The following is a 7,558-nucleotide window of genomic DNA, read 5'->3' as shown; positions in this document are numbered from 1 at the left end:
GCAGTAAAAAGAAGTAAGGCAACAACTCTGTTAGATGACTTACAAGAAATGAAGTTCTCCTCGAGAATTAGACAGATGTTTCTATCTTTACTATAGTGCACAGATTCATTTGGGTATGAAGACAAAGGATAAACCTGATGATTATCAAAGACTTTTTTCAGTTCTGGGACTTTACTAGAACAATCTATCCTTCATGCTTGGGGACCCTGCCAGGCCATCAGAGCTTATCCTCGACAAGGATGCAAAGTATATGAAGCTTGTCTTGTGACCACACATTTCCTCCCATTGTACCCTTCTCTTCTGCTTCACTTTCTGATCACTCTCACCACTGAAAAGATTGATTAAAACAAACAGTTGCTGTCAAGTTGACTTTGACTCATTGTGACGCCATGTATGTCAGAGTAGAACTGTGTTCTGTTTGTTGTTTCATAGGTTTTCAATAGCTGAGAACCTTCCAAGGTCCCTGTGGGTAGACTCAAATATCTAGCTGTTCCATTAGCAGCTTAGTGCATGGATGGTAGCGTCCCCAGGGACACCATCTATGACACAGCATTAGAGTTTGTCATTTGCTGCCTGTTCACAATACTATCTAGTGGGGGCTTCTTTAGCATTAATTAACAAATAGTCCAGGGAGGAAGAAGTTGCTTCTCCTTGGACTATTTGTTAATTAATGCTGAAGAAAACCAGTTACAGGACCAGCAAAAGACTGGATATGGAAACGGAAGTCCAGGTTTAGGGCTATTGCAAAGTAGTCAATGTGTCTGTGGTCTTTGGGTGTATTTGGGACACACTTGGGCCTATTCTAGACATAAAATTGAAGAAGACATACTTTTGTGAATACTTCTCTTCTGTTTCTCTGAGGTCACAGAACTGATGGCGAGGAGGTGCTTCATTCTGTTGAGGCTGCAAACACTCATTTCTATTTAGGTTTTCCACATTGGAAGCTGTGACTGGGGAGAAATCAGAAACTAGGGGGTACCGTGAGATGATTTCTTCAGGTGTGAGGTACTTCACATACACTACCTCCATAACTGCGTATTTAAGACAGCTTTGGAAAATGTATATATATATTCACCAGTTTATAGATAAGGAAACTGGAGCTAAGTTTTAGGAATTGTCCTAAATCACACAGCTAATAGTGACAGAGCCAAGATGCACACCCAGGCCTGTTTCCCCTCCTCTCTCTACTGTACTATGGGGTTTCATTCAATCTGTCAGCTCTATAGATTGTCTGAGTAGCCAATATAATTCGTTACTGATCTTTCAGGGTAGACAGTCATGCGATGCTCCTAGAGTCTTTTTGGATGACAGGGAAATCAGGAGTATGACTATGGGGTAAGGGTTGATTTCTTCACTTGTACAGAACTCCTGATCCCACCCTCCTGCAGCCTAGGCCTCCCCACATACTTCTCCCTCTGTCTGAAATCCCTTCCCTGCTTGGTTCAATGGGAGAATGGAGTCTTCTGCAAATCTACCCACCTAGGACTCAGTGGTGACTCCAGTAAGGATGGCATCTTTCATGCTGTGCTGAACTTACTTATATACATCCCTGCTTTTATTTAGAATATTAAATCATGAGTTCCATGGAGGCGTGGTATGGCAGATGGTCAATAAAGGCTCAATAGATGAATGATACAGAGAGAAGACCCTCTCATCCGCCCTGTCTGTGTTTCAGGACTATACACAATAGCTCTTGCCCAAGCATGGGAGAAAATTGAGTCTGTAGATATTACTGTTCAAGTTAAGGTAAAGACCAATGGTGGACTGGAGTTTTGGCATAGCAGATGAAGTAGAATCGTGAATCATTCCTTATCACCCTGAGGGTTTAAGTCAGCTGATGCACCAGTGAGGACCATATTATTCATTTTAATTATTGTTATTTTAATCATGATTTAAATGCTAGATTAAAACTGCTTTCAGTTTGTCTGAGTCATCTCTTTGAAGAAAAGAGAATGGTGAGTGGGACTGAGGGGGGCTGAGTAGGATGAAATAGAAATCCCATGGGAAGAAACCACTTTTTTTGAGATCTCTTATTGCCCCGCCCCCCGTGAGCATCTTGATGAAGGAGTTATGGGCAGCCAGAATCAGCTGAGTCATTTGGGGGTCACGAGGAGGTGAGAACCCAAGAAAGTAAGAAATGGAGGGGGAGAAAGGAAACCACACAACAATGCCATCTACTTCTATGACGAAGATAACCTTACCTGGGCCAGCATGAGGTTTGCCAGAGAAATGACAATGTTTGTCTGTGGTTGTAAGAAGTTGCCCTTGAAGAAGAGATCCTCTGATGGGTACAAACTGCACCCAGCCCAGAAGGTCTTACTTAATGAACATAAAATTAAGCCATGTGCAAAGACATCCCAATGATCTGGAGCATCATTTACTAGAAGCCCCAATTGACTGGTGTGCCTGTGACAATCTCAATTTAAGATTAAGTAGGAAGAGATATAAGGTGATATCTGAAGTTTATAGGAGACAAATTCTAGGTCTAACGAATCATCTGCACCACATGTTGTTGTTGTTAAGTGCCATCGAGTCAGTTCCGACCCATAGCAACCCTGTACAGCGTTTCCAAGGCTGGAAACCTTTACAGGAGTAGAAAGCTTCATCTTTCTCTCATGGAGCAGCGGCTGGTAGTTTCAAACTGCTGACCTTAAGGTTCACAGCCCGATTCGTAACCACTACGCTACCAGAACTCCTTCTGCATCACATACATCTTACTAATGAGAACTGGTTCTTAGAAAGAGAACTCGAGTCTTTCAAGAGTTCTGACTTTATCAAGGTCAGAGCTTCAGTGAAGGTGAAACTGGCAGATGCTGATACTTCTTTAAACAGATATATCAGAACTTGCACACACAAGTGAGTTTACACAGTCAAAGTAGCTGATATAGGAACCTGTACTGTAATTTTACCCATAAAATCCCCATAGTCCTGTCATTACCCAAAACATGGTTTGAAATCTGCCATCAGGACTTGTGGTGCTTTCTTCTCAGTATCTCCAGTGGATTTCAACCTTTTTCTGTTGGCGGTGGATGGGATTTATGAAAATATCCTTAAGTCTCTGGGTACCAGGTTTGAGGAAGAAGACAGGAAGTTCAAGCTGTGAGCATGACTTTTGATACAAAGGATACATGACTTTGAAAAGTAAAGTTGTGGAGATGCTCACGTATAGATAGATCACAAACTGGCACTGTGAGCATGACCTACCACAGCTCACAGAGCTCTGTGTTCAAGGAAGGACTCACTCTGAGTAGAGCGTCCTCAGGTGCTATGCCTTATGATAGCACAAATAGTAGCCAACACCAGCATCTTCACAGAAAACTTTACAGAAAGAAAGCTGGTAAGCCAGCCCAGGGGAGCCTGGACTAACACTGAGTCTCAGTCATGGACCCATGGAAAGGAGATGTTCAACTTTGGGGTTTATAGAACTGGATTTGAATTCTGGCTTTTATGAATCACAACACCTTTTAGAACTTTAGTTGATAGAAGGAGATAACAATCGCAGTTGTTAAGAGGCTAATATGAAAGCTATAGAACATACCTAGTGCATAATAGTCTCTTTGACTAACTTCCACCTATCCTTAATAGCTTTGCTTAGATCTGCCTACCTTCTCTGGAAGGAAACTTTCTCTGACCTCCTAAATCTGGGATAGGAATGCCTTCCATAGACACACAATCCTTCCCATCATAGCCCATGTTGTTGTTGTCAGGTGCCATCGAGTTGGAACCGACTCATAGCGACCCCATGCACAGCAGAACGAAACAATGTCCTATCCTGGGCCAACCTCACTACTGCCACCACACTTGACGCCATCAATGATGTCACCTGGCTGATCCATCTCATTGGGGGTCTTCTTCTTTTTCTCTGACCCTACACCTTACCCAGCATGACATCCTTCTCCAGCGACTGTTCTCTCCGGACAATGTGTTCAAAGTAGGAGAGACGAAGCTTAGCCATCTTGGCCTCCAAGGAGCACTCTGGTTGCACTTCTTCCAAAATAGATCTATTGGTTCTTTTGGCAGTCCATGACACTTTCAATATTCTCCTCCAACACCACAACTCAAAGGCATCAATTCTTCTACGATCTTCCTTATTCACTGTCCAGCTTTTGCATCCATATGAGGTTATTGAAAATACCATGGCTTGGGTCAGGTGCACCTTAGTCCTCAAATCTACATCTCTGCTCTTCAATACTTTAAAAAGTTCCTGTGCAGCAGATTTGCCCAATGCAATACGTTGTCTGATCTCTTGACTGCTGCTTCCGCGAGTGTTGATAGTTGATCCAAGAAGAATGAAGTCCTTGACAACCTCAATCTCTTCTCCATTGATAAGAATGCTGTTTATTGGTCCAGTGGTGAGGATTTTTGTTTTCTTTACATTGAGTTGTAATCCATACGTAAGGCTGTGCTCTTTGATCTTCATCAGTAAATATTTTAAGTCCTCTTCACTTTCAGCAAGCAAGGTTGTATCATCTGCATATCTCAGGTTGTTAATATGTCTTCCTCCAATCCTGACGCCACGTTTTCCTTCATAGAACCCAGCTTCTCGTATTCTTTGCTCAGCATACATATTGAACAAGAATGGTGAAAGAACACAACCCTGTCGCACACCTTTCCCAATTTTAAAACATTCAGTGTTCCCATACACTTCAAACATTTGCTTTCCTGGCATCCTACTATGTAAACTCTGTCTCATTCCCCTAACACCTTACATAGTGCCTGACACAGGGTTCATTCTCAACACTCAGTATTTGTTGAATGAATGAAATAAGTGAATAAGCAGTAGATAGTATTAATTTCAAAGGCTCTCTGGTAGTGTAGTGGTTATGAGTTGGGCTGCTAATCTCAAGGTCAGCAGTTCAAAACTACCAGCTGTTCCATGGGAGAAAGATGAGGCTTTCTGTTCCCATAAAGATTTCCAGCCTTGGAAACCCTATGCAGATTTGTACTATGAGTCGGAACTCACTCCCCAGCATACTACCACCAGCACCAGTGTTAGTTTCAAGGAGCCCTGATAGCATAGTGGGTTACGAGTTGGCCTACTAACCACAAGATCAGCAGTTTGAATCTACCAGCTGTTCTGCAAGAGAAAGATGAGGCTTTCTGTTCCCATAAAGATTTCCAGCCTTGGGAACCCTATACAAGGTTGCTATGAGTTGGAACTGACTCGACAGCACTAAACAACAACAATGTGAGTTGGAACTGACTTCACGGCACATAACCACCACCACCAGTATTAGTTCCAAGGAGCCCTAGTAGCATAGAGGGTTACCTGTTGGACTACTAACCTCGAGGTCAGCAGTTCAGATCCACCAGCTACTCTGTGGGAGAAAGATGAGACTTTCTGCTCCCGTAAATGTGTTCAGCCTCAGAACCGACTCAATGGCACACAGCAATAGCAGCGGTATATGTTCCAGTCATTTGATGACTAAGAGAAATGGTTCTGTGCAGAACAGATCTGAGCATAAGATTTTTATAGGTTCAATATGGCACTGCAAAATCGTGGGGCTCTGGAAATGGTCTAAGTAGACCAATCACCCAGGAGGGGAGGCAGCTTGGGAGTGTCAGCCTGAGCCCAGACATCTGCTCCCAGAGATCTGATCCCAGTTAGCTGGGAAGGCAGTCAACAGTGTCGAAGAAATCAAGAGAAGAAAATGACACTCTTGGTTTGTTTTACAAATATTAGAATACTTGGTGAATGTGGTCAGTGGTCAGTAGGGTTGGGAGAAGCAAATATATAACATGAAGTGTGAGGAGTCTTAGTTGAGCCGTGGTCACCAAGAATTTCTGTTGTGTGCTTCTCATGCAGCAGTATTTGTGCAAGGTAGTAGAATCCCTCTGGAGTCAAATGACCTTAATTTATGTGGCGACTCCACCCCCTCCTAGCTGATGACCTAATCTTTCTGGCCACCTAATTTTTTCTGAGTCTCAGTTTCTTTATCTATAAAATGGACAGAGTAGTTGTGATTTTATAGACTTGTAAGGGTGAAAGCAGTGCTGTGTGGATGTAAGAAATCATGTTCGCTATTATTCTCTGATAGTTGCACAAGCCAAACTCGATGAGCATTGATGGAAGCAATTTCTATTGTGACAGGTACCAAGAAACTTGGCAGTCCTTTGCTGCTCTTTTCTTTGATGGAATCAGCTGTCAAGCCCTAGTTGGCTCATATATAAATAGAAAAATAATACAACCAAAGTAAACAAAAGTGGAAATAGCATTTGTATACTTTTTAAATGGTTTATTTAAAAAAAAAATTCAAGTCAGTTGTTTCCATTCAAACCATTTCCTCTTGATTTGAGTGGATTATTGCGTTATAGTTAATTGCACTTTTATTTCAAGACCAGATACTATTCTTTTGTTGATATAACCACTGACCTTATTAAACGTTTGTCCAGAGAAATTGTGAATTTGAAGTGAAGAGAAACACTAACACAAACACAAAAAGCTGGTCTCCACATGGAGGCTGGGATAAGTAAATGCTCTACAATTGCTTTACCTTTTTAATCCATTTACCTTTTTAATCCGTTTTCAGCCTCACTGGGAAATGGGAGATCCTGAGTGTGTGCTTGCAGATTTTCATAGAGCGTTACATTTTAAAGAAATTCCCAATGCATTTCGATTCAGAGGAGCTTATGGTGGCTGAGAAATTAGATGATGCACCCAAAATACTTTTGCAGAATGTGGTGCTGAGTGTCATTTTATTCCCATGACTGAAATTCAGTACAAAAGGCTAGGATTGAGAAATGCAGTCTGACTTTTTATATGCATACTTACATATATCTCATTTAGGTCTGAGCCACTCCTGAAAGTTCAAGTTTAAAACTTCCAACTCTATTTAGGAGAGAAAACTCAAAAGCTAGGAGGCACAGAGGCCTCCCATTTGAAAGATGGTTGGCTTTCCATTTATTTATTGTATGCACATGATATGATGTTCTTTAATGTTAAAATAAATGAATGGCCTGTAGGTCTAAGGAGCCTGGTAGCATATTGGATTACGTGTGTAGCTGCTAACCAAAAGGTCAGCAATTTGAACCCACCAGCTGCTCCATGGGAGATGTACAGCCTTGGATACCCAATACAGGGTTGTTATGAGTCAAAATCGACTTAATGACCCACCAGCACCAGGTCTGAGTACTTGAATGAATGAGTTTAAGTATTATTATGTATTTGTAACCACATCCAGACTGTTTGATAACATAGGTCTCTATTATGAGAGAATATTTAGAAAGTTTTTCTTCTATTTTGCAAAGTTTCAGTTCATGAGAGAGGGTGTCATTATTGTTGTTAAGTGCTGTCGAGTCGGTTCCAAGTCATAGTGACTTTGTATAAGGTTTCCGAGGAGCAGCTGGTGGGTTTGAACCTCTGACCTTGCCGTTCAAGCCGACCTTGTGGTACAGTGCTATAGCATTATACCAGGACTTGTTGTGAGGGGATAGATGTTTTAAAATATAATAACAAGTTTATAAAACTTCAGTTTCAGATATAAAGAATGGTTGTTAGCAACCAGAACAGAGCATGTCTAAAGCAGACAGGCTTTTATTACTACCACTCAGGTTGACA

This window comes from Chrysochloris asiatica, unplaced genomic scaffold (assembly GCF_000296735.1).
Source record: "Chrysochloris asiatica unplaced genomic scaffold, ChrAsi1.0 scaffold00031, whole genome shotgun sequence".
In the NCBI taxonomy this organism is placed as follows: domain Eukaryota; kingdom Metazoa; phylum Chordata; class Mammalia; order Afrosoricida; family Chrysochloridae; genus Chrysochloris; species Chrysochloris asiatica.
This window is presented reverse-complemented; position numbering follows the sequence as displayed.